General features: G+C 43.9%; 1 long non-coding RNA gene across 2 annotated transcripts in view; it reads right to left on the bottom strand.

The window, feature by feature from the left end:
• Nucleotides 1-26404, bottom strand: part of LOC138525988 (uncharacterized) — a 150708-nt gene that overhangs the window by 63394 nt on the left and 60910 nt on the right. The gene's annotated exons all lie outside the window — the stretch shown is intronic.

The raw sequence follows: 26404 nt of genomic DNA, 5'->3' as shown, positions 1-26404 counted from the left end.
TTCCCATCATGCAGAACTACCTGACTACATTCCTAAAAGTACAAACAGGTGCAGGATGCAAGCAACAGTTTTTTTTTATTTTTTAGAAAACTGCATCCTCGAACATCAGACCTCCACTGGCTCTCTATGCAACAAAGAACCACCTTCAAGATTCGATTTTTAGTTTTTAAATGCGTACAAAGCACAGCATAAAAGTTCCTAAAAATCAGAATACAAAGCTAGCAAATAACAACATGACCACGGTGCCAAGAACAAGGAGCAAAAGCATAGGCGTGAGGTTCTCAGTAATCACCCCAAGGCTGTGTGCAACTCACTGTCCTAGAGGAAAAGAAACAATGCAGGAGCCATGGAATTCCTGTTCTGACAGTAAAAGCAGAATTGTATTTAATTGAATCTCCAAGGTAACTGTGAACATTACTACAGTGTATTGCTCGCTGCGCCTCAGGGAACCAAGCTGCACCTCACTGATGAGGTCCAGCAAGGCCGAAACATGTCTAGGGTAGCTTGTGTTTCGGTGCAGAGGGGCCCTGGCCTACCGGTTCGGGCTGGCCATCTCCCATTGGTGGCAGTACCTGACTGATTTGCATATGGCTAGACCCCTTTTGCAATGGCGCAGACGGGCTCAAAAACAGTGCAGTGGAAGGTTGTCCAGATCAGTGCCAATAGTTCAGTTTTATTCAAAACCTTCCACCCATCAATTTTTTGGTTATATATTATCACAGTGCATCCATAGAAAGGTACACAAGTAACACCCATATAAGTGCATTGCTCCTTACCATTGCAAAGTAACGGCATATCTATTGTTCACCCCGCTGCAGCTTCCAGAATAGATACGGTAGGTGGTGAATGTGGTTGCTAATAAATAAACTCAAACATAAGAACCTCATTTTTAATAAACAATGCCTCAACCTGGTGCCCTTCAAACCTTTGCCTATATCTCAAACTGTTTTCGTTCATTTCTGTAGCCGCTATATCGGTAGATAAGTTATACTGTCGATCTTCACTGGGAATAACACACACAATTTACCAAATGATAGGCCAGAGGGTCCATATTGCAAGCTTGGAGAGGAGCAAAAGCTCCTGAAGCAAATACACCACTGCTATCCAAACCTTTTTATGTAGAGTCCCTCTCTGGATAAAAATATGGTTGTCTGCCGCCACAATTTCAGAACTCGTTACGTTTTCTCTTAAAAGCAGTTACTATACTCCATTTTTAAACATCCTCATAGCCCTCCATCCGGACCTCCACCAGTATGAGGGCCAGCCCCATAGTCTGCAGAACACCGCTCTACCCCCGTAACCTCTTTGTGCACCCTGCTCCCCGGATCCGTTTCTACAAAGCAACCATTATTGAAATTGACATTGCTGTATACTCTACCATTTTAGTCTGTTGCAACACTGTAGAAAACCATTATAATGCGGAGGCAGGAATATCATGAATATGCAAAATACAGAATGAGGGAAAATGGCTGAGTTTCCGGGTTTCCCAATGGTGATAAAATATCTGCTGGCTAGGGCATTGATGCCTTCCATCTCAGCGACATACTATATCTTTTTTAAGCAGATTATTTCCGCTTCTGAAGAAAAACAACCAAACCACTTTTGGTCACAGTAACAATGTGGGGAGCAAACCCAATGCATAAATGAAAACAGGGCAATCAGCCCAACTTTCTGTTTTGCCTCATCAGGACCACATTTAGTGAACTAAGCTTCTTCTCACATGATCACTCATGCATTCCCTACTTGAGATGAGCAGCTGCACCAAATCCTGCACACCGGTAGCCTCCTCCATTGCATTAGCTATAGCTTCACAGTTTGTTACATGGAGTATTCATTTTAACTACATTGGTCCTAGTGAAGCTGCCACAAACACTTAATCTACTGTATTTACTGTAGATGTCAGCGCAACCATTTATATGGCAAAATCCTTTAGTGTATAGTCCAAGTGGGTTTTGCTTTGGTCAAACTAAATATGAATAACAATAATTTGCCATTTGCAACTGAGGTTACAGAAATGGGTGGACCTCAAGACAGGCCAGCATTATGGCACAAGGGTCGGCAGAGGGTAATAAAAAAGGAGGTAATACAGCACACACAATAATTAAGGCCCAGTCCAACGCCAGGACTTGGTTTTCAGGACAACCCTCATTAATTTTTTATGAGAATAAAAATGTGCATACATTAAAAATCATTGTGTGCAAGTTTATTCCATGAATATTAATGAGGAGCATTGGAAAATCCGACATGTTTCTGGCCTGGAGTTGGACAACCATGAGCTAGACGCAAAATGAGGTCAGGCAAGTAGTGATGTAGATTCACCAAAATGCCTGGGGTAGCGGAAGTGACACCACACACCATTTGAATCCTTCCCCAGTCACATGTGAACTCTGACCAAAAGGACATCACAGAAAGTGGAATCACACAGACTTTGACCTCAATGACATCATATGGAGTAACAATAAAAAGTTACTTATGTAAATAAAAATAAGAACTACTATAAACATGTACCTCAGTTACAGCATTATATGCTAGAAGCAACTCTTAGCCTCATACGATGCCTGCAAGAAGTTTAAAGACTCCTGTGTTCTGAAATGAAGACGCAGGGACAAATTCAGGCTCCTATGTCCAGCTTTACTTGCCTAAAAACAGTCTTCTGTATCTAATTGCACCAAATCAATCGTGTTCCAGAAAAACAGTGGCATATGTCAAGAACTGCCTCAAGCATAAAAATATAGCATCGTATTCCAAAGATCAGACTTATTTCCTCGTATATTTGATGTTAACAAATAGACACACTGTTAGAAAATAAATGGGTGTATTGTGATGTGGTAATCAGATTGTTATTGTGAAGCCCCCATTGACTAAAGGGGCCTGTATATATTGTTTGTAATTGGTTGCTATTGTGAGTGTGGTTGTAAGTGGTTTTGCATGATTAGTTTGGAATTCATGTACTTGTGTAGTAGAAGTGAGCGAGAATAGTGGTATGAATATGTTCTTTTAATGTTGTACATTGTCCAGTGATGCTAATTAACATTGGCAAGAAATAAAATGATTTATTCTTAGGAGTTAAAATGTATGATTATGATCTTTGTTCTTGTTTTACTGCAAACATTTCACTCCATGGCACCAACTCATGAATTTAAAAAAAAGTCGAATGTAGATTTCTAGTATTATTTGGCAGCACAATCTACAACATTCACAAGTACATGTGTGATCTCAGTCAAAAATGACCATAAAATTCATTCAAACCTTCAAGCAACATGGCACATTGTAAACCTAACCCAATGTTATGCACTTTGAAAACACATTTTTTTGTTTTGTTGTTACAGACAGTAGTCACAACAAATATCAACAAAGACACTAACTACCAAGCAGTAGTAGGTCAACTGTGCACTATAATCACGTACATACATATTAAGAAACCCCGCTGGCACCACCACCCTCTCTCTCGCGAACGTTTGTATATAAACACACTTTCGACAATAATGGTCATTTGCATGCAATGGCTGCCCACCTGTGTGTTGCATTTGATCTTGCTTAGAAAGTTTGCTGAACTGCCATTGTTATAGAAAACTCTTGGCACAAGGTACTCCTGTGAATTGTAAATGGATGCCATTCTGCTCGCCTTTGCAATTTTATTTGTGGTTCCCGTGAACCACCATCACCCCAGTCCCTTCCTTGCAGATTTCTTCCCCAGACCACACTTAATTAAACCACGTGACCTGCAATCCACTGACGTCTCCTCCAGTCACTCTAAACCTCTGCTGGCTTTCTTTGAAGCTCTGCTTTGGCCAACATTCAGGCTCCGTCCCACCTGGACACACAGTCCTTATCTACAATACTACACTTCTGAGATTCCGAGGACAGCCATGCTACAGTCCCTGTGGACCTGCTTTCTTGCTCATCACTTTAGGGGTGCTCAATCGGCTGTCGATGACATCTCCTGCTCCCGACCGAGATACACCTGATGCCACCGAAAGCCGTACCTTTAACTGGGGCAATGAATATGTGTCCAGTGTGTCTGTCACCACCAAATCAAAACTCATCCAAAGGGAATTATATTGGATAGATAGACTGGATGAAATTCACCCTACTGGAATGAATGAAGACTTTTACCTGGGGCCTTTTTTGTGAGAACATGCTAGCTCTTCAACCCTCAGATCACCACAACTAAGTACACATGTCCATAATTTATATCATGGGGCTACACTATACAGGTGGGACGTTACAGACAACAGCCTTAGCTAGACATGTACGACACAGAGAATGGCTTAGTAGATGGCTTGTTAAGAATTAAATAATATAGGGGGAAGCTAGGATGGCTCAATTAGACTGTAAGCTTTGGAGGGTCCTGCTCATTCAATTGGATTCAGACCCTGGGCCCAAGATCCCACAACACTCTTTCATCGGAGCCCTTTAAAATTTCCAGTGCATCTACTGACATGGTTTTCTATATTGATACCTCTATGTGCCAGGCACCATCTGAATCCAATGGGGTACATTAATATGCTATATAGACTGATCCCCACCACCAGCCTTTAGGTGGATCATCAACTTTACCTTGATCACCATTAGTGGGATTTGTTTTCCTGTCCCTATTAGGGGGGTACCCTGTCCTGCAGCATAATTTGGACATTGGGTAATTGGCCCACCAGCAGGATGGCCATCTGGACTTGTTGAAAAACTCCAATAGGCACCTTGTACAACCACCGAATCCATTTTTGGACTTCGGCTTTGTTTACATATGATGTCAGTGTGTATATACGCAGTGACGTCATATGTAGAAGCAGACTAGTAAGCTGATCCAACACAGCTGTCTATCTACTACCGCTCATCAGAGAAGCTGCCCATACACAATAAGCTCTCGGAACATGAGGTAAGAATGACTCTTGAATCTCAGGCCTGTTGACTGATACAGAATAGCCTTTCTGTATACCTCTCATAGTTCTTGGACTCGTGTGTGACCTAGGAGTCATCTCTGTGCCGCAAGTGATCTCTAACTGATCTAATCAGTCCTCTTTGTATATGACTGACAATGTCATTACACCCTCCCCGTCCTTAAAAAACATTCTGTTACCATCTTTTTTCTCTCAGTCATTATGACTGTAGCTCTACACTTTATCCCAGAAATAATCTTCACAGACACCAATAGATGGTTGTGATGCTGGAAATTCATTGGAAGGACAGGGCCTCCCTGTCCTTTTCTTGTAGTCCTTTTTCATTTGTGTTGTGTATTGTTTTCTGCACAGGAGTCCATGTCGGACCAAAAACAGGAACAGCTGCAGCGCAGCTCTTCCTGTTTTTGGTTTGGTGTACAGACCCATGGGATACCATTATGTCACCCATGGGTGGGGGTACAACCCTGTGCCCCTAGTGTATGTTTTGGGCACCTGTGTGTGGCCCACAGAGCAGGGTATGGCTGGTGGCAGCTCCAGGCTGAATTTGACAGGTGCTCTGAGTAGCCTCCATTTTGGGATAACCAGGCCCTGGCACTGGAATCAGTTGATTCCTGATAGAAAACAAGATGGCACCTGTGGCCTCTTGCTTTCTATTGCCTGTTACCTTGTTTTCCCAAAGTCCTGGGAAGCCCTGGCTCTGTCCCTTCCCCCTGACTGGCTGTTGGGAGAAAGTTCCATATATGGTGTTGTTGTGAAGTCCAGGCCAGACTGGCTGGAGCCTTCCCAGTGACTGTATGTTGTGGGTACACCCTGTGGGTGGGACCTTGGTGAATGGAGGGTGTGACGAATATGCACTTCTTATTGTGGATGTCTAGTTTCTGGTGTTTGACACAATGACTGAGACAGCCCTGCCCAAAACTGGTATGAATGCAGTGTGGAGTGTTGAGTGGCTGGGTACTTGTCCCAATACACATAACTTGTTGTGAGTGTCTGGAGAGAAGTGAAACGGCCTGAATGCACTATGCACCTGATTGGCTGCCTGCCTGCATGAATGCCCTTCTGAGCGATTGGTTGCCTGAGTGTGACCCAGCAGAATGAATGGGAGATCAACTAGTATATCTGGGGGCCTCTCACTGCTAGAATTTGTGTTCAGAAGCTATGAAGAGTAACTGGAGTAAAACTGAAGCTTAACTTTGAACCCATGCTCGAAGAGAAGTCTTGCTGCTGCTCTACTTCGTTGATCTGAAAGCTGCTGTGTCTCCAAGAACTGACCAAGAGAGGACCTGGTTAGGCGCCCTCTTCCCGAGCTAAGAGGGACAATCATGCACGAACTGATCTTTTCCAAAGCTCCCTGGTAGACAGACCTACGACAGGATGCCGACCAGAGATGGGAACCACCGCGGAATCACAAGGAGAAGCACCTGGACACTGTTGTCCATCACCGTCGCCGACCTGAGCCGCCGTGCTCCTCTTGCCTAAGTAACATTTGATCCAAGGACGCTCTCGCCTGCACCATCGACCCATTTGTCCCGCCGGAGAAAGTGGAGGCTGCCGACGAGCCGAGGAGCATCCGCTGGTGGGTTTTCCGCCACCTAAAGACCACAGAGACGCCAATGACTCGACGCTCTTGCTGGGCCACAGTTCTTCAAACTATTTGCGGTCCTAAACTATCGTCACCGAGGTGCCCCGCACGCCTCTTCCTTGCAGGATGCCAATGCTCCGTCGTCGACGAGCTCCGCTAGGAACAAAGCCGCCCCCTCACCGTCATCATTCAACCCTTTTTCCCTGTGGGATCTCAACGATCCGTAGCTCCTGCCTTAAAGGGAGCCACTCAAGAAGGATCCGTCGACGACCTGACGTCAAACTCAGCTATTCCAGGGACATTGGGGTTGTAGAACTATCTTAGAAGGAAATAGGACTTCTAGAACAATATATGGACTGGTCTTGTGATATATCTTTACTTTACAGGTTGACCAGGTGGGGGGATCTCCACACAGAACTGTGTCTAGTGGGTAGGGGCCAGTATTCTGCCAATTGTTCCAACCAACTTCTTTCCTCCTATGTCTATTGTTGGTTGCCTTTATTAAGGGGTCTGTGTGGCATTTGACCAGAGTATAGTTGATGCACTTTAATGATATCTGATAATAATTGTGGTACCACTTTAGAACTGTATATATTTGCCATTGTAGATTTTCTGAGCACAAAGTGAGTTATTGTGATAGTGTACATAACCTTGAACTTAATTATATAAAGACTGTGTTTTAACTAATACAGTGTGCCGACATTCCTTTGTGGGGGCTTGGACTACACTGTACTTAAGAACCAGCCTGCATCACCTCTTGAGAAGCTAGGCCTTGATTGCTCGACCACAATACCAATAATAGAGAATCTTGGCTGGGTTCCTCTATGCCTCTCCTCTGCCATGTAGAGAGCAGAAGTACAGATCCCCCCTCCAGTCTTTACAATGGTTACTTGGGCAATCTCCTCTTCAGAGGTGATCCTGATAAATACCATTGGATATTCACTTCGGCAATTCTTTCTACATTCTGCTTGACAAATTCTGCATTGAACTAGAAGCGAGAAATGATTCAAAATAGGCTTTTGAAATTCACAGCTGACTACAGCCTGATATATTGCTTTTGTAAAATTAATTCATAGACGTGACGCCATTGTGCCATAATCCCAGGATTGTGTTGCATCCAAGACCCTGCTCACGACTCATGATCCACATAAAAGGTATGCAACGCAACTATGATCCCGCTTATAGATGACCACATTACCTTATACGAAGGACATCCTGCCCTCATACAAAAAAAGTTTGTCCTCTTTTTATACATTTTGTTGCTTACCATATAATGAAGGTCAAAGACCCCAACACCTTCTGGGAATCTAAAACCAGTCCTGTTGGACATAGGATCAGTGCTGTCATGCAATTAAGGTGAATGACCATCCAGTACACTCAGGTAAGAGCTCAATGAATGTATGTATAACCTGAAATATTTCTGTACAATTTATAATACTGATGATATTATGTTCTATTTGAATCATAGGTTCTTCCTGAAATGTTTGGAAACAAGTATACTGAAGTTGATTGCTCCAGATGAAGGCTGTTATGGGCAAAATGCGTTGATCTCATTGTTTTTGAATTGTTTGGACTGTATGTCTTCATTTGTCTTCCTTTTTTGTTGCTTCAAGAATAACAAAATATAAACTTGAAACAGATACACAATGTGCCTCATTACAAGTTTGCGGTAGCCTTGCCGGTAAAACCGGCAGGCTGCCGCCAAACTTGCAATATTTTCTGGCGCCCGTGAATGGGCAATAACCGGGGCATTCCGGCCCCGCCGGACACGGTAATTGCCCATTTGCAGGCGTCGGAAAAAAGATCCTCTCCATTCCCATTCGGCAACATAGGGCTGAATAGGAATGGGGAAGTCGGATGCACAGGCACCGTTTATAACGGTGCCTGTGCATCTGACATGCTGTGCTCGCGGTTGCCTTTCTGCCCGCCATGTCCGACCTGGCGAGCAGAAAGGCACCTGCAAGCACAACTCATAATTTGCCAGTCTGGGAACTCTGCTACCGGCAAGCTTACCGGTTCCGTAGGTCCCAGACCGGCAAACTCATAATGAGGCCTAATGATTTGTGGATTATTGAAAGCATTATAAATCACCTATGTTTAGACAGATAACTACATGTTACAACTTTTGACTGGTAACAGCATACTGATGTGCAGGCGGCATGAGGGTTTCCTTAAATAGGACCTTCCTTTTCTCTTCATATACCACTCATCCTTGTGCCAGGGCTGTTCCTCCCCGCACCCTTAATTGTACTATATATCTGTTCACTCAGAATATATTTTGCTCATTATATATCCACTCCAACAAGGTGTGCATGCATAGGGATACCTCTAGTTGACTCTACCTGTGATGAGCCCAGGCTCCAACGGAACCACACTCTGGCCCTCGATTACGCTTTTTCCAATACCAATATCTTGGTTTTGGCCATGTTTACTGCCAGCTCATTTTCCCTGACATACTCCTCCAATTTACTCAACTGGTGTTGCAGTCCGATGCCCGCCTGGTCCATCAATAACAGGACATCTGCATAAAGTAGTTGCCCGAAAAGAGCGCCATCCAGCCTTGGTGAAAACAAGATTGAATAGTTTAGTGTTTGCTCTATGTTGGAGATATAGAGGTTAAAGAGGTCGGGGACCAAAGGGCAACCCTTCTTAAGGCCTCTAAAGGTCAAGATTTCTTCAGATAGCAGGCCAGCTCTATTCATCCTCACTCTCAGGCCAGTTCCAGTATGAGTGCCCACAATTGTTCCAAGAGATCCCCAGGGCAGCGCCATTTCTCCTATTTGTCCCACAAGCTAGGCCTGCTCATGCTATTGAAAACATTTACTAGGTCTACAAAGGTCACATATGCCTGTGCCCTTCCATCCGAGGCCCTGCCCTTAAGAACAATAATCAGGGTGATGTTAGGGCTTGTTCCCAAGCCTTTTACAAAACCAGTTTGCAATGGGTCCATGTGAGCATCTCTTTCCACCCATTTGTTCAATCTCTTAAGTAGACACGTGCCAAAGATCTTGCCCATGACATCCAGAAGGGCCATAGGGCGATAGTTGTTGGGACCATGCCTATTGCCCCTCTTAAATATCAAGACAATGATGGCAACTCCAGTTCCTGCTTAAGCATTGTAATTGTGAGCTCATTGGGGCCAGGGCCACAAGAGGTACTCGCCCTTTTGATTGGTTCGTCTATGTTGTCACTATTTTGCAGAACCGTTCAAAAAACTGAAGTTCCACTGCCATCAACTTGCTCTGATACAATTGGAGCAAAATAGAGGTTTTTTAAAATTTTCCACCCAGAAGACACAGGGGCCCTATTTACCTGAAGGGCCTCCTGAGTCATATGAGTAGGCTTGATTAGCCCCCAGATGTCCCCTGTGTTTTATTTACTAATGGCCCTCAACATATCCTCAGAGTTCTGTTGTAGCATTGAGGAGTTGTATCCCCAAAACCAATATTTGTAGGTGTTTTTCAACATACTGGTTTCAGATACTGATAGCTCCAGGATTAGCAATTTAGCTTTCCTAACAGCCCTTGTTTTCCCAACCATCTTGTCGTCATATACATGGCAGTGTTTCAGAAAGGTAGTCAAACAGCCATGCTTTTTTACCATAAAAGGCTGTAGAATCGTAAACTAGTCCAACTGGGACTCAGAAGGGGGTCCCTCAGCCGTGTGTGCTCCTATTGAATATTGAGCCACCAGGCTTGCTTCATTATTTCTAGGCATTCTAAGTCTGCGCCCTCTCAATAAACTCCTCAACGGCCATTTCAATCAGGTTCCAATAGGGGTTTAATATAGACAAAGGTTTCCTTCCGTCCCTCGAAATCAGGGGGCCACACTTTTTACAGTGTAGGAACACCTTCTGCATTAATGGGTTAGGATTATTGGCACTTTTTAATTCCAGGACGATTCCATTTCTTACTGCAAATAATAAACCTGAGGTTGGTCTCCCTTTTCTGGCACACGATGCAGGGTGCAATATAATGGTAAAGCCATCCAAATTCAGCTTACAATGAAGCCAAATCTCTTTGATGCAAATAGTATCAAATTCACCGAGGTGAACAGCATCCTTTTTAAACAAGTGAGAAAATCCCCTTGTGTTCCATGAGGCCATGGTCAAAAGCTCATTTGTATGCCCTCATTTTCCCATGGCTAATTTGCATACCCACAATGCATTGCCCTATGGCCTATTCTATACTCACATTTCAAATGGAAGTGGTTTTGCATTTTTCTTTTTTCTAAAACCCGCCATAATACTGTCAGTGTTTGCTAAACATATCCCAATGATTCAACCACAAACATGCTGTTCTCCATTACACTTACGAGTTGTAATGACAGTGACTTGCATATGTGGGTGCTTGAATTCTTGAAAGGTGGATGTTTTAAGTTGATAAGGCCGCAATAAAGTATTGCTGTTCAGTAAGGCAAACAAATGCTTAAAAATCGTTTTTTTTTCAAAGCAGGCCTTTGAGCTAGTTTCTGTAGCACTGACTCAAAGGAAATGTTCCATTGTTGCCTCTTGAGTGATGTGGGAGGACTTATGTCTTATCCAAAAACGGCTTCTTTTATATAAGTATATGTGTGTGCCTATTTACTAGAATATATATCACACGCGGAACCTTAATTGGGAACAGGAGAAAATGCTTCCCTCTATACATTTTGACCTTGCCAATGTAAGTTCACCACACCTTCCAAAAACGGTTGGCCATGGCGAAATGTACATGCATGTTGTCATGTTAAAAAGGGCACAGACTTTCATTTTTGCTTTGTATTTTTCATAAGCCCAAAACATAAAAATACCCGTTCGGGATGGATTTCTCACAACTTCCCACTTCACTTTCTGAGACTTTTGACATTACGTGGAACTGATGCAGGTTCAAGCAAAATAAATGCATGCGCATTGACACACACACACACACACACACACGCTGTGTATAGCTGGAAATGTGGGGATATAAAACAAAGTGGGCAGCTGAGGATTGCACATACACACACACACCAAGTAGAAAGAATATGATGCGGGATGTGCATAAACAAGATGCTCAGAATATATGTAAGCCCAATAGTGTCTGAAGAGAATTGAGCACAGACAATATGCTCAGAATGTAAATATGCATAAACCATGTGCTCATAATAGATTTGAACGCACAGACCCACACACCGACACACACACTCTATGCACCTCCTCCATAGGTCTCCTCTCATGCACACTTCAAACCTTGGACACACACACAAACATATATTCAGACCCCGCCCCACATACAGAGTAAACATCGAGGTCTATGTAGCCTACAAAATCATATCTGCGGATTATGCATGCGTATATACATACACACACAGATTCATGGCAACTACAAAAAATATGCTCAGAAAATACAAATACCTGTGCAATCCGCTTGAATAGAAGTAAGAGCAATGCATGCATTTGATATGCTCACGATATAATTAAGCACAAGAAACAAGCATATGCAATATGCTCAGAATATGCATACTCACAGAAAATGCTCAAAATATGCAAGTGCAATCGAAACATGCAGCCCCCCACACGCACCCATACAAACACAGACACTTGCGACACACACAGACATATTAGTCCAGATATTATAAAAAACACAGTACCTGGGTTATCCATACACATCCCACCCGCACAACACTTAGACACAGTATGCTTGCCTTATGGATACTTGCATGCCATATGCTCAAAATATTACTAAGGACAATTTGCACATACAATACACTTTTAATATAAGTTAGCATAGACAATATTCTCAGGTTATTCAAACACACTTTCAAAATGTTCAGAATATGCGGACATATCCACACATGCCCCCACACATTTGCACACACCCAGCAAATCTCAGCCTATACGGACAGCATGCTACCAGCACACAAACAGAAAACCTAACCTAAAAACAAAACCTATACATATCTCTCTCTCTCACACACACACACACACACACACACACACACACACACCCACCACCCCCCCCAACGGACACACCAGAAAAACAACATAAAGTCTCCACATGGGTGCCGTATTGTACACGTTACAATCGTTGCCCAATCTGCTGCTTCATTTAATCTATTTGAATCCCTCACACAGGGATGGGAATGGGATTTTGGAGGGTGAGATATGTTAGTTAACATGCAGACTTTTGAAAATGCTGCTACAATGTTTTACAAAAATAGAGAGGGGAAGTCCTATCATGTGAAGACTCTCAGATGAACCATGCAGCAACAGTAACTACCACTTGCAGTAATGCAAAGGTCGAATCTGCAGAACTCGCAGTGAGGTCCAAGTCTGCACATTCCAGCTTTTGCTTCGCATTAAGCTATAACGTCTCTCTTCGTGTGGGAAGAAACGGACAGATCGGCAAATCCTCCACAGAGGAATTCCTCTCGAAATTCAAAATGTCGGCTTTGAACTGTGTCTTGCTTTTGTTGATAAAAGGGAATTAAAATAAATATAGGGGTTGATTAAAAACACTGCAGCGAATTCTCTCATCGCTCATTTGCATAAACATAAACATGTGATGTTCTGGATGAACATGAAGCGAAAGAAAAAAAAGACTGAGGCGAGCAAATTGACATGTCAAAAAGTCTTCCAAAAGCATTGCTTGTGCGTCCGATGTTCAGAAGGGAACACGCTCACTAGGACAGGGAAAACCATGGGCCATGTGGCTTTCAGGAGATATGACCAGAACTAGTTTGATTTGTCAGGGGCTGGAAAAACCTTTTTCGTCCTATCCTAGTGATTATTCCAACCTGAAATGAACCCTTTGGGCTCATAAGTACGTCCTTTTAAATTCTTACTCAGAAACTCAGGCGGCCAAGGACATCAACTTCTGCTGAAGGGCAGACGAAAATGTTCAGCAGGTCACTTGATAGCATCGTGTTTGCTGAGATGCAGCACTAGACAAGTAGGGGACCAGGCCTGGAAGTTTTTATCATTTTGGCCATCCAGCATTTGCCATGTAAGGCTAGGCTACTTTGCTTTATAGTAAACGGATATTGCTATATTTAGAGATCAGGTTTCCCGGAAATCTAAAGAGAATTGGCTCACAATTTCTTCCTTTGGTTTTTTTTTGCCGGGAAAATGGGGCAGTCCATCTAAATTGGTTTTATTCCCATAAGTAATCGCAGCTCTACCACACTGCAAAGTTAATAAAATTTAGTCTCATCTCATTTTGGTTGCAATTGATTGTGGCCAGTATATGACAGTGGTGAGTCTATGGGCCTAATTATGAGTATGCCGGTCCAGTAACAACGGTGCCGGTAAGCTACCGGCACCTTGTTACCGGACCAGCATACTCCGAGTTCTGTGAGCGGATGCCTTTCTGTCCGCCAGGTCTGACCTGGCGGGCGGAACGGCACCCTCTCGCAGACCTTGACGGATGCACCGGCACTGTTGCACACAGTGCAGGTGCATCAGTCCTCCCCATTCCCATTGAGTCCAATTGGACTCGAATGGGATTGGGGAGTAATTTTTCCGGCGTGCCGGCAATGGGGAATTACCAGGACGACTGGGGCTGTAATGCCCCGGTATGTCCCCAATGCCAGGCGCCGGAATAAAAATTACTCCGGTGGCAGCCGTGCCGTTTTTACTGGCACGGCTACCGCCGGGGTCATAATGATGCCCTATGTATTGCAGTTTTCAGATTGTGACCAATGAGTAGGGTGACCAGAAGTCCTGGTTTTGCCGGGAATGTCCCAGAATGACGGCCTCTGTCCCCCTTTTTTAATTTCAAAACCCCTGCACAGGTTTTTTTGAAAACGCAGGGAGACCATTGGCAGAATCACAGTGTGGCTCTAATGGAACAATTATAAACCATTAGTTTAGCTATTTTACATTAAGCTGTCCAGAGACAACCTCGCAATAACATGCATTGAGTGATCGGGCCACAGAGACTGTGTATGTAAGGGCTTTATTAGGTATCTCGGAGTGGGCACTGGACTGGCTGACCTCATTCCACAGTGACTGTCAATCCCAGGCTATTCTGGGCTCTTTCTCCTCCCCCACCACTATCTCCACCTTTGGTGTCCCCCAGGGTTCCAACCTTTCTCCCGGGCTCTTTAACACCGATCTGGCTCTGCTTGCACACTTTATTTCCACCTTCTCCCCAAACTTCCAGTGTTATGCAGATGACACACAACTCTTCTTCAAACTTCCTTCTGGTCCTCTCCTCACTTCCTCCATCATTCCTGACTGCCTATCTGCCACCCAGTCCTGGTGTACTTTCAATGATCTCTGCCTCAATGCCAGTAGGACTGGGATCCTTCCTATTGGAACTCCTGCTCCCTCTTTCTGCCCCTCGCTCTGGCCATCTTCTATGGACTCTGCCCCTTCTCCTTCATCTGAAGCCAGAAACCTTGGAGCCATTTTTGACTCATCTCTCTCCTTCCTCCCTCACATTCAGGACACGGCCAAGGAGGCACACTATCAACTTCACCTCCTCAATGGAATTCTCCCTTTCCTCAATTTCCGCCTGAAGCTCAATATCTCTAGAGCTCTGGTTCTCTCTAAGCTAGACTACTTCAATAGCCTCTTTCCTAATCTACCCTTTCCATCTCTATGACCCCTTTAAGCTAATCCAGAATAGGTCTGCGAGACCTATCCTTGGCCTCAAGCCCAGGGACCGCATCTTTCCAGCCCTAAAATCTCTCCACTGGCTCCCGGTTGTTGCAAGGAACAAATTCAAATCCCTCTGCATCATCCATAAGGCTGTCTGGGGCCGGGGACCACACTATCTACAACTTGCTCTCACTAAATACTCTCCCTCCAGATCCTTATGTTCCTCTGGCACCAAGCGCTTCCCTGAACAGCAAGTTGGTGGCCAATCTCTTTACTCGGCTGGCTCCCTCCTATGGAACAGCCTCCCCATTCCACTTCGTATTGAGCCAGACCTCCTCAAATTCTGGAAGCTCCTCCAGACTTTCCTTTTCACCTCCTCCTTCCCTTTCTCCCTCCTCTACTAAACCCCATAGTTGCTGAGATCAGTGACAAGGACACTTATATGTCCACCTGGATCCTGGCCTCCCACACCCATTCGCCTTCAGCCTCCGCCCGCTCCCAGCACTTGCCTTGGCACCCACTGGCCTATGGCTCCATAGGCCTGCACTTACACATTTATTGGCACTTGACCACTCTCACCTAAGCACTTACAGCTGCTCACTCCATAGCACTTCCCTCTTGGTACACCCAGCGCTTACACCCCATCCCTTCTCTCTCTCTCTGCGCTTGCACGTTCAGAATGCTCAAAAGGCCTAGTAGGTCTTTCTCTAGCTTTCATTGTTTATATTACATTGTTCCCTACTTGTTGCCCTTTGAAACAGAATTTACTTATTGTATAAGCACCTTCCAAATGCATAATAAATACATACATAAATAAATAAATAAATAAATAAATAAATAAATGCCCAAAATAGTAATCAGAGAAAAAATTGCTTTGTTTTCAGCGTGCTTACAGACACAGCCAAATCTTTAAAATTTATTTCCAGAGGAGTGACTGGGCCCAAACTCCCCTTCCGCTGCCCCGTCATTATCCCACTACTGATGTGTAGTCAAGGTAGTCCGTTTCAAAGTGAAGTTCTCTTTTATGGCGATGCCCTGGCATGGTTTTTATTTTTCAATTCTGGTCACCCTACCAATGAGAGTCAAGCAAACTTGTTACTTGCTCAGAAGCAAAGCAATGCATTCTTTGCCTAAGTGTGAGTTACCTTCCACCTCAGGCCAAATCCAATCTGATGGACTGAGTGTGGAGATACATTATAAAGTGAACAAACAACTGCTCTGAGGGTGCAGTGATTACTATGTACACTGTCTGTGCACCCATTAAACACCAGTGATGTTGACTTATAGACATGGCAGAAGCGTTACAATTAAAATGGAGTGCCCAGGGTACTGGAATGAGCACCCCATGGCCACTACACATCCGGGACATAGAAGCCAATGATGTAAAGGGGCTGGGAGTAGGGTGGATGCAGCTTTTATCAACAACCTAAAGGTAATAGGTCCAAAACGTCATCCCATCCCTCAGCCTGAGGCATACATGTTAGTTTAGGACATATAAATGTAGCCATTTTCTGAGGTGAACTATTGCCATGTTTAATGTACAGACATTTAGGAAGCATGCCCAGCTTGGACCTTCTTTCCCATTGTAACTTTTGTAATGTTGGAAGCTGATGGGTCTCAATGACAAGGTGGTGTTTTGAGATGTGGTGTGTGAAGTGCAGGCATATTTTCCTTGGCAGATCAGATTCCCTGAGGATTTTCAGTCTCTCTTGTTTGAGTTGTCCATTTCCTTGATTGATTTTATTGGTTTATTGATTGATTCAAACACAGTGATATGAACAGGAAAGGCATACAGTATACAGGGTAACCCTGTTTATTGATGCATTAAATAGAAAATCAAGCAAGGTAAGGGTTATGTGAATAGTGTGATTTTAAGAGATTTACGAAAGGAGTACAGAGAGGGTTCTGCTCTGAGGGAGTTGGGGAGAGCGTTCCAGAGCTTAGGTGCTATATATGGGAAGCCAATGCCACCGGCTTTGGCTCTTCTTATAGTGGGAACTTGGAGTTGGTTAGCATGGTGGCTTCTTTTAGGACGGAGGGAAGCATTCTTGGTTATGGTTTCTGATAAGTAGTGAGGTGCAGTGTGATGCATTTGTGTGTGAGGGTGAGTATTTTAAAATTGATTCTTTCCTTGACTGGGAGCCAGTGTGCGTTTCTTCGGGCCTGTGATACATGGTCAAATTTGGGGATGTGCATTGCAGCGCGGAGAGCATTGTTTTGAACTATCTGGAGCCTGTTTAAGTTTTTGGTTGACGTGCCAGCTAAAAGGCTGTTGCAGTAGTCCAGTCTGGCTCCTATAGTGGCTCTGGCCATGGAGAGGCAGTTGGGTGCGGTAAGGTAGGGTTTCATGGCATAGATGAGTTTGGTGGTCAGTGTGGATGCAGAGGAGATGGCGCTGACTTGTCATGGAGAGTGTGGCGTCTAGGTAGACTCCTAAGGTCTTCACGGCAGTGGAGACAGGTATGTTAGTGTTGTCAATGGTCGTGTGTGAATATTCGTGGCTGAGCTTGGTTAGAGTTTCTCTGGGGGCTAGGATGATGATCTTGGTTTTGTTGCCGTTTATACAAAGACCATTAATAGCCATCCAGGTTTGGATAGTGGTGTAAATGTTAAGGAGAGCAGCTGTGTCTTGGTCATAGTCTCCGGTGAGGGGGAGGAGTACTTGTGTGTCTTCGGCATAGTTTGTGTAAGCTATGCCGATAGTGTCCAGTAAGTCAAAGAGGGGTTTAGTGAAGAGGTTATAGAGGGTCGGTGCAGTGCATGACCCTTGTGGGACTCCACAGCTGATGGTGGTGGGGGGAGCTTTGGCCAGGTCCGAGTACACTTTCATGGCCGACCTTCTAGAAATTAGGTGATCCATGTGGTTGCTTTGTGAGAGAAGTGTGCTGCATTGAATAGGTGAGAGGTGAGGATGCCATGGTCCACTAGGTCAAATGCTGCGGAGAGATCGAGCAGTAGAAGCAGAGCAGGCTTGCCTGTGTCCATTATTTTAGTGATTTGATTCTTTAAATCTAGGAGGGCAGTTTCAGTCCCATGGCCTTTGCGGAATCCCGATTGCCTTCTGCCTAAAATGGCATAGGTTTCCAAGTAGTGTTGGATTTGGTTATGGCCGGCTTTATCTAAGATTTTGAGGAGGAAGGGGAAGGTGGTGATGGGGCGATAGTTATTGGGGGAGGTGGGATCAAGGGAGTTTTTTTTTTAGGAGCGGGTGAACCCAGGCTTCTTTTAGGCATTGTGGTACTGTTCCAGAGGAGAATGAAGCATTGATGAATGCTGTGATGATAGGGGTGAGTGATTCTGTGCACTCTGTGATGATGGTAGGTGGGCAGATATCCCCTTTGCAAGTGGATGGTTTGATGTTTTTGAGAAGGTCGGAGACTTCCAGCTCTGTGACTTCTCTGAAGGCGAAAAGGGGTGTTTGCGGGTGAGGCTTGTGAGTGGAAGGTGTGGGAGGACTGGAGTGGGTATTGAGAGCTTTACGTTGGGGTGCTATTTTATCTTGGAGCGTTTTATCTTTGTTGAGGAGGGCAGTCTGGATGCCTGTGCACCATGCTTCATCCTTGATGAATTCATCAGGTCTGGAAGTGGGTGTGGTGAGTTCTTTGAATATAGAGAATATTTCTCTTGATTTGGAGCTGGCTTTTGTAATTCTCTGGTTATAGGATTCGGATTTAGCTTGCAATATGGCTTTTTTGTAGGTCAGTGAGATCTCTTTGAATTTGTTGAGAGAAGATTGGTTAGGCGCTGATTGCCACCTGGATTGGGCTTTTCGTTTCTTAGTGCGCAGGGCAGATAGTTCTTCTGTGAACCTGGAGTTGGAGTGCATAGATTGTTTTTCTCTTTTATCTTCTAGAGGGGCAATTGTCTCAATGGCTTGGGTGAGAGCATTGGCATAAATGTTGGCCAGAGAGGTGGGTTCTTGGTTAAATGGATGTTTGAGTTCAGGGATATCCAGAAGAGGAGGGAGGTTGGTAGCAGTGAATTATTTGGAGCTTCTCACTTTAGCAGGGGGCATGAGTAAGGGTTTGTGGGTATGAGCGGTGGGAATGGAGAATTGAATGTAGTAGTGGTCCGTCCATGGGAGGGCTGAGATGGAGGTGATGGCAGATGAGAGTTATGATCTGCAATCCAGTCAATGGTCCGGCCTTTGCAATGAGTTGGTGTAGTTATTTTATGTTTGAACCCCATGTGTGAGAGTTATTTAGCTAGGTGTGCGGCAGCCTTAACCTTAGGGTCAGTTAAGCCAAGGTTAAAGTCACAGAGTAGGATGGTTTTAGTAGAGCTTTTAAGGTTGCTACCTATGATTTGGAGGAGTTGCTTTTGGTAGTCTGGGGGTGATCCTGCTGGTCTGTATGTGATTATGATGCAGTTAGAGGAGAGTGTTAGTTTGGCAGTGAGAAGATCAGCATTGTTATCCCACTGTTGGTTACACATTTTGATGGTGAGGGTGTTTTTGAAGATGAGGGTGACGCCACCACCTTTAGAGGTTTTGCGGACCTGTTTTACGATGGTGTAACCTTGAGGGAGGGCAAGGTGGGTGAATGGATGGGCTGGATGCTTCATGGAGCCAGGTTTCGGATATGGCTAGTAGGTCTAATTTGTGGGAGGTAATGAGGTCACTGATCTCAATAGCATAGGCATGGATAGTGCGAGCATTAATGAGTATGCATTTTAAATCTAGGTTGGCTGGTGATGGAGTATGAGTGATGGTGTTGGGGGTAAGAGAAGTGGTAGCTCATTTCTATCTCCTTTCCCACTGTCTATTCCACATGCCCTCCCCATTCTCTCACTTCCCACCATCAGTCCCCCTCAAACCTTCTCGATCCTTCTTTTTCACCTGCTTGCACTCGTATTCTCTCTGTTGGATTTTGGAATGCTCACTCCATCTGTTAACCACGCCACCATTTCGGTTTTTCTTAAGAAGGATAAAGATGGCAGTTTGCCTTCAAATTATCGTCCGATCAGTTTGATTAATACGGATAACAAGATATTGGCGAAGTTGTTGGCTGTGCGCTTGCAGACTTTGCTTGTGAAACTGGTGCACACTGACCAATCAGGTTTCGTTCTTGGTCGAAGGACATCTAGTAATATTAGAAACTTGTTACTGCTGATGACGAATGCACAGGATTTGGATGATGATGTGGCCGTTTTTTCTTTAGATGCGGAAAAGGCGTTTGATCGTGTGGATTGGAAGTATCTTTTTTCGGTATTACGTGCTATGAACCTGGGGGAAGAATTTATTTCATGGGTTGCCCTGCTTTATGCTTGTCCAACGGCCACTGTCAGGACTAATGGACAATCGTCAGATTCTTTTGTTCTACAGAGGGGTACGAGACAGGGATGCCCTTTGTCCCCTCTGATCTTTGTTTTGGCAATGGAACCATTGGCGATAACCTTGAGGTGTGATGTGCAAATACAGGGATTGAACTTTCATGGTGCCGATCAGAAATTGTGGTTTTATGCAGATGATCTGCTATTATTATTGCGGAATTTGACAGTGTCCCTTCCGGCCTTATTAGGTGTTTTGGATAGATTTTATGCGGTGGCAGGATTTAAGGTCAATTGGTCCAAATCCGAGGTGTTGCCGATTTCGGGATACTGTGATAAGAATTTGATTACTGGACTTGGGTTTCAATGGTGTGAAAGGAAACTAAAATATCTGGGTATATGGCTGACACCGCTGGTAGATGAGATGGTTGTGGTGAACATGAGTGAGGTGTGTAGCGACTTGAAAATGAGCCTTTTGCGATGGTCGTTACTTCGTTTGTCTCTTTGGGGCAAGGTGAACGCTCTTAAGATGAATGCGGCTCCGAAAATTAATTACATTTTGGGTATGCTCCCGGTTAAAATTGGTCAACACTATTGGAGGAAAATTGATGGTTTATTGCAGTCCTTTTTGTGGGATAACAAACCACCACGGCTCAAGTTGTGGAAACTTCAATTACCTGTGGAAAAAGGAGGACTGGGAGTTCCGAACTTTAAGGCATATCACTTAGCGTTTTCAAGTCACTTCATTGTACCCTTTTTGGTTGACGCACCCGATAAATGGGCAATTGCTGAGGCGAGTTTGCTGGGCCCGCTTCCTCCTAGGGCAATTCTCACAGCTACGAACACATTGTGTAAGAAATCGCCTTTGACAGTTTTTCTGAGAGAAACATGGAGACATATACATGAATTGCTTGGATCTGTTGCTATGAAGACCACTCATGCATCCATCTGGTTGAATCCGTTGATTTCTGTTGGAGGTAGGTCTTTATTCTGGCCGGATTGGTTTTTGAGTGGGATTTACTGGATTGACGATGTCTTTGTGGACGGTGAGTGGATAGGTGAAAGAGAATTACAGGCGAGATTTAACATTGACAATTTTCGAACTACTGATTTCAGAAAATTGAAGAGATGTATAGGTGATGTGGTGGAACAAGGGGGTGCAATGGTGAATCTCTTTCTTAAAGAGAGGGAGCCAGGTGGTTGTTCAATTGCTAGCAGGATTTACAATAATATTGTGTCTTCTTATGAGGAGAACTCTGGATTGAGGGATGAGTGGGGGAGGAGATTGGAATGTGAGATTTCGCCTGAGTTGTGGTCTGAAATGTGTGCAAACGTTAGGCTTTGTGCTATTAATTTGGGGGAACGGTCGAGACAAGTAAAGATACTCAATAGAGTGTTTTGGTCTCCAGAACGAATGTTCAAGAGAGGGATGATTGATTCGGATGATTGCTGGTGTTGTGGAAATGGATTGGGAAGCTTGGAACATCTGCTTTGGGAGTGTGTGCGTGTGCGGGGATTTTGGCATGATGTTTGTTGTATTTGTTTGCGTGTTTTGAATTTGGATGTTGAGTTGGATTACATGACGATGATTTTGGGGGGAGGTGAATTGCTAGAAGATCTTTCTGTTTCAAGGAAAAAATTTCTGCTCCGTGGTGCTGGTTTGGGCAAGAAACTAGTTCTGAGGGGCTGGAAAACACGGATTGCACCTAATGTGGAAGACTGGATTGAGGGAATGTCAGGGCTTGCAACCATGGAGAGGGTGATTTATAAGCGACAAGGGAGGTTGAGATTACATGAAAAGATCTGGGATGATTTTATAAGTTTGTATTAGTTCTTTGATGGTTATTTGCATATTATATTCTGTGTGTACTTAATTGCTTTGTTTTAATTATATTAATTGATTTGCTTGTTTTTCTTTGTGTAAATCTTATAAATAAATAAATTAAAAAAAAAAAAAATCCCACTCCATTTGTTATTTGTTCTATCATCTTAGCTTGCAATATGCTCAACTGAAACATGGCTCACTACCCATAATACTTCTATCCCTGCCCTGCTTTCCACATTTTCTACTTGTATCTCTCCAACACCTCAACCAACTTGACGTGGTGGGTGCACTTGCATTATTCACCACTCCTCCTGGATAGCTTTCTCTCCTCCTTCTGACCTACTTTTGTATCCCTCTTTTAAATAACACTTTCTCCAAGTCTTATTCCATTGCTTTTCTTATTATCTATTGACCTTCTACTTCGCTCTTCCTCAGTCTTCTTCCTATCAGGAGTCTTTAACCTCCATGTCTTTTTGACTCATATATCCTTTCCTTGCATGCCTATTCTAAAGATCTACTCACGCAATAAACTTCAGACTCCTTCCTCTCACATCTCCAGTTCCTTCCTTGATTTAATCTTCTCTTCTAGCTCATTTGAACTTTTGGTCTCCTCTAACCTTATCTATTCTTCGTATCCTTCTCCTCTATCTTGCTCCTTCCCCATTCCACCTACTCCTACACCCTCTTCTTCCACCTCTGTTTTCCGATGTGACCTACATACTCTTTCTTCACCTAACTTTCTGTCTTCTCTCTACTCTACTCATCACTTTCTTTCTACCGTCTCTACATTCTCAATTGACCAAGCCTCTTCTTCTCTCCATAACTCACCGTCGTGTAGTCTTGATTTGCTTTACCCTTCCGAGTCTCGTCTTCCCTCCCGTAAAGCTCCGAAACCATGGCTAACATCCAACCTTCACTCTTTCCATTTGTAATTATGTAAAGTGGAGTGATGCTAGAAAAAAACACACAATCCCTCTGAAATTGCTCTTTTATGTACTTCATCTCTTGTATGATTGCTGCTTTCTCATACTGCCTCTGGCCCTTCAACATCTTCTACTCTCTCCTCTTCTGACTTTGCTGACTTCTTTGCCTCAAAGGTTTCTGATCTGAGTTCATCTCTTACTCACTCCTTCTCTTGGTCTGTTCTGTCCTAGCACCTGCACTCTGCCTCCCCATCTGCCCCATTTTTCCTTATATTTTCTTCTCTTGCTAATTTGGACACTGCCTCTCTTCTTTCCTATGCCCATCACACAGCCTCCACAGGAGGTGATCCTTTGCTTTCCTCCCTTATTCTGTCAATCTAGCCCTACATCATTCTTTTTCTGTCATCTCATTTTAATCGTTTGCTGTCTTAATCCATATTACCAACCTCGTTTAAGGATGACTCAATCATTCCCATCCTAAAAAAATATATTTTTTCTTCCTCTGTTTACCACAACATGTCTTGAACATGCTGTGTATTCTCAACTCTCTTCTTACCTTAATTTTCACTCACTTCTCCCTCTGACTCAATCCGGTTTCTGTTCCGCTCATTCAACAGAAACTGCTCTTCTCCACATCACTAACTCTCCCCTCACCGCTCGTCACAACAAATCATCTTCCACCCTCATTCTTCCAGATCTGTCTGATGCGTTTGACCCTATCGACCAACCGAAATTACTATCTGCTTTCACAGCACCTGGTTTCTCTGGCTCAATCAGAGATTGGTTTCATTCTTACCTCTCTAAATGCTCTTATTCTGTGTCTTGGGCAGGTCAAACTTCTAACCACTCTCTCTGCTATGGCGTCCCACAAAATTCCATACTTTGCCCTCTTGTTTTCTATATATTTTATAAGTGTGTTTTCCCTCGTTAGACCCTTCAAATTTTCATCATACTTCTTTGCAGATGACTCTCAGATTTTTTTTTCCCTTTCTATTTTCGCAGACTCTCTTCATGCCTCTGTCTCTTCATGTCTTTCTGCCATAGAGGCTTGAATGGTGCCCCGGTTTGTTCATCTCAATCCTTCAAAAACAGAGATCCTCTTATTTCCACCAACCTCTGATACCTCTTCCCCCGCCCTCTGCCTTCTCTTTTCTCCCTATTTAATGCCTTAGTCATCCTACACACAGAATCTTGGCATCATCTTTGATTCATCTCTCTCCTTTTCCACCCATATAAACGTAACTATCTACACCTGTTGCTTCTATCTCTTTAATACTCGCAAAATGTGCCCTTCCATACAGCAAAACATATTAATACATCAATCTTTTCCCGCTTGGCCTACCCTTCTGCCCTTTTCATTTGGGTACCACGTTCTCATCTTACTCCCCTTCACTCTTCGTTCTATCCATCTTCTCTTTTCACTTCCCCTCGATCATTTACTACTCCTTCTCTTCTCTCTCTCCCCTCCCAAACAACTATGGTCTTCTCTTTCACTGCCTCTGTATTGTCTTTAAATGTAATCATGGTCTTGCCCCTTCTGATCTTGCTTCCTCATCCCTCTATACGCACCTTCCCGTCCTCTTCGCTCCCAGCATTTTCATCATCTTAATTCCCCTAAGCCTTTTTGTGCCCCTTCTCGTTTCCGCTCATTCTCTCTTTTGGCTAACCGCCTCTCTTCATATTTTCTCTACTCATTTAAAAATCCATTTTATGGCCTCTCACTCCTCTACTTAATATTTCCCACTTTACCGTTTATCTACCTCTTGTCATCAATTCAGATTCTTTTTTACCAATCTTTGTTAATTTATTATGTGCAGTGATTTCGCGAATGCTCTCCATGAATCTAAAAAAAATACAAATAAATACAAGTACAAGTAATGTGGTTGTTGTTTTACTAAATAGGAACATGGTAATAACTTTTATAATATGACAAACCCCTTCTAAATGGAGAAAAATCCCCAAGCTACCTAATATATCTTTGTGAGGCGAGAGCCTGTGAAACATTTCTAACCTGGGGGATAGGAACTGAGTCTGTCAGGTCTCTGTAACCTGAGGAGTATCAATATTGTCTGAACTTGTATGATCTCAGAAGCATGAGGGATCGTGCTGCTATAAAAAGCTGTCCCTGTGAAAGTTGCATATTCTGATAAATAGCTTTAACGACTTTGTGTACAACATATGGATCGTGCAGAACAAATCTATGTGATCACTGCACGGCCCATAATGTCGACAATTAAATTGGGGACTCCCATTATGGCGCAGCACGGTGATCGCATAGATCGCTCTGCCCTGCATCCCCATAAACGCCCCCCTCTGAACACTTACCTTTTCGGCAGCACACAGTGAAGTGTGCCAATGTCTCTCTTCTGACCCTGCAGCGTCAGTTCCTCCACTTACGTCGATACTGACGCTGCAGGGTCCTTTTTTTCTTTCTTTTTTTTTGCTTCCTTACCCCTGCAACCCCTGACTCCTGTTACTGAGCCCAAGAGGAGCGGGTGACAGCCCCGCAAACCCTGCTCTGCTTGGGCTCAGAAATGGGAGTCGCGATTTTGTGCACCCCTAAAGGCGTGGTAACTGCGGGGGCGAAATAGTGGAATCAACATTTTTGTACAATTCCTACAGAACCAGCACTGCTGCCACACTGATTTACAGATTTGTAGATTAAACAGCAGTGTTTACTATTCATGTTTGTATTGTACTAAATTTTGGGGAAATAATGATGAGTTATTCTTTCTTAAACACTGTACATGAGCAATAACAACTGGGTGAATTCAAATAGATAGCCGTTGGTGAACAAAATATGTAGGCAAGCGGTGGTGACGTCAAATGCGGGGAACGTGCACTGGTGACAATGCAGACTAACCGGACATAATATACATCATTTATAGTTATGTCAAGTTGAGGGCTAAAACAGGGGTTGGGGAGATGCCACTGTATGTCCGAGATGACCCTTGTTAAATAGGTGTTTTTTTTAAAGCAGGCTTGAAGGCCTCAATAGTAGATATGTTCTTTTTGGGTGGAGTTTGGGGTTACAGTGTCAGGGACCTAGAAAGGTGACACTCACTGCATAGAAGGATGTCTTCTGCTTCTGAACTTCCTGGATGAAAATGGGAAAATCAGGATCTTGGATTCACCATTCTAAGGTTTCCATGTCTATGCACCTCCTTTAGCATGGTATGCCTTTCTCGGAAGTTGAGGAAGTTAGCCACAATTGCTCTGGGAGGAGCCACGGGGGATGTTCTTTTCCTGGCACTCAGTGTGCCCTTTCAATAGTGAATAACTTCGAAAAGCCCTTAATGTGCAGTGTCCATTAATAGATTTTCAAGAAGAGCTCCACACCAGAAG

The sequence above is a fragment of the Ambystoma mexicanum genome, chromosome 1q (assembly GCF_040938575.1).
Source record: "Ambystoma mexicanum isolate Mex_15411 chromosome 1q, UKY_AmexF1_1, whole genome shotgun sequence".
In the NCBI taxonomy this organism is placed as follows: domain Eukaryota; kingdom Metazoa; phylum Chordata; class Amphibia; order Caudata; family Ambystomatidae; genus Ambystoma; species Ambystoma mexicanum.
This window is presented reverse-complemented; position numbering and strand designations above follow the sequence as displayed.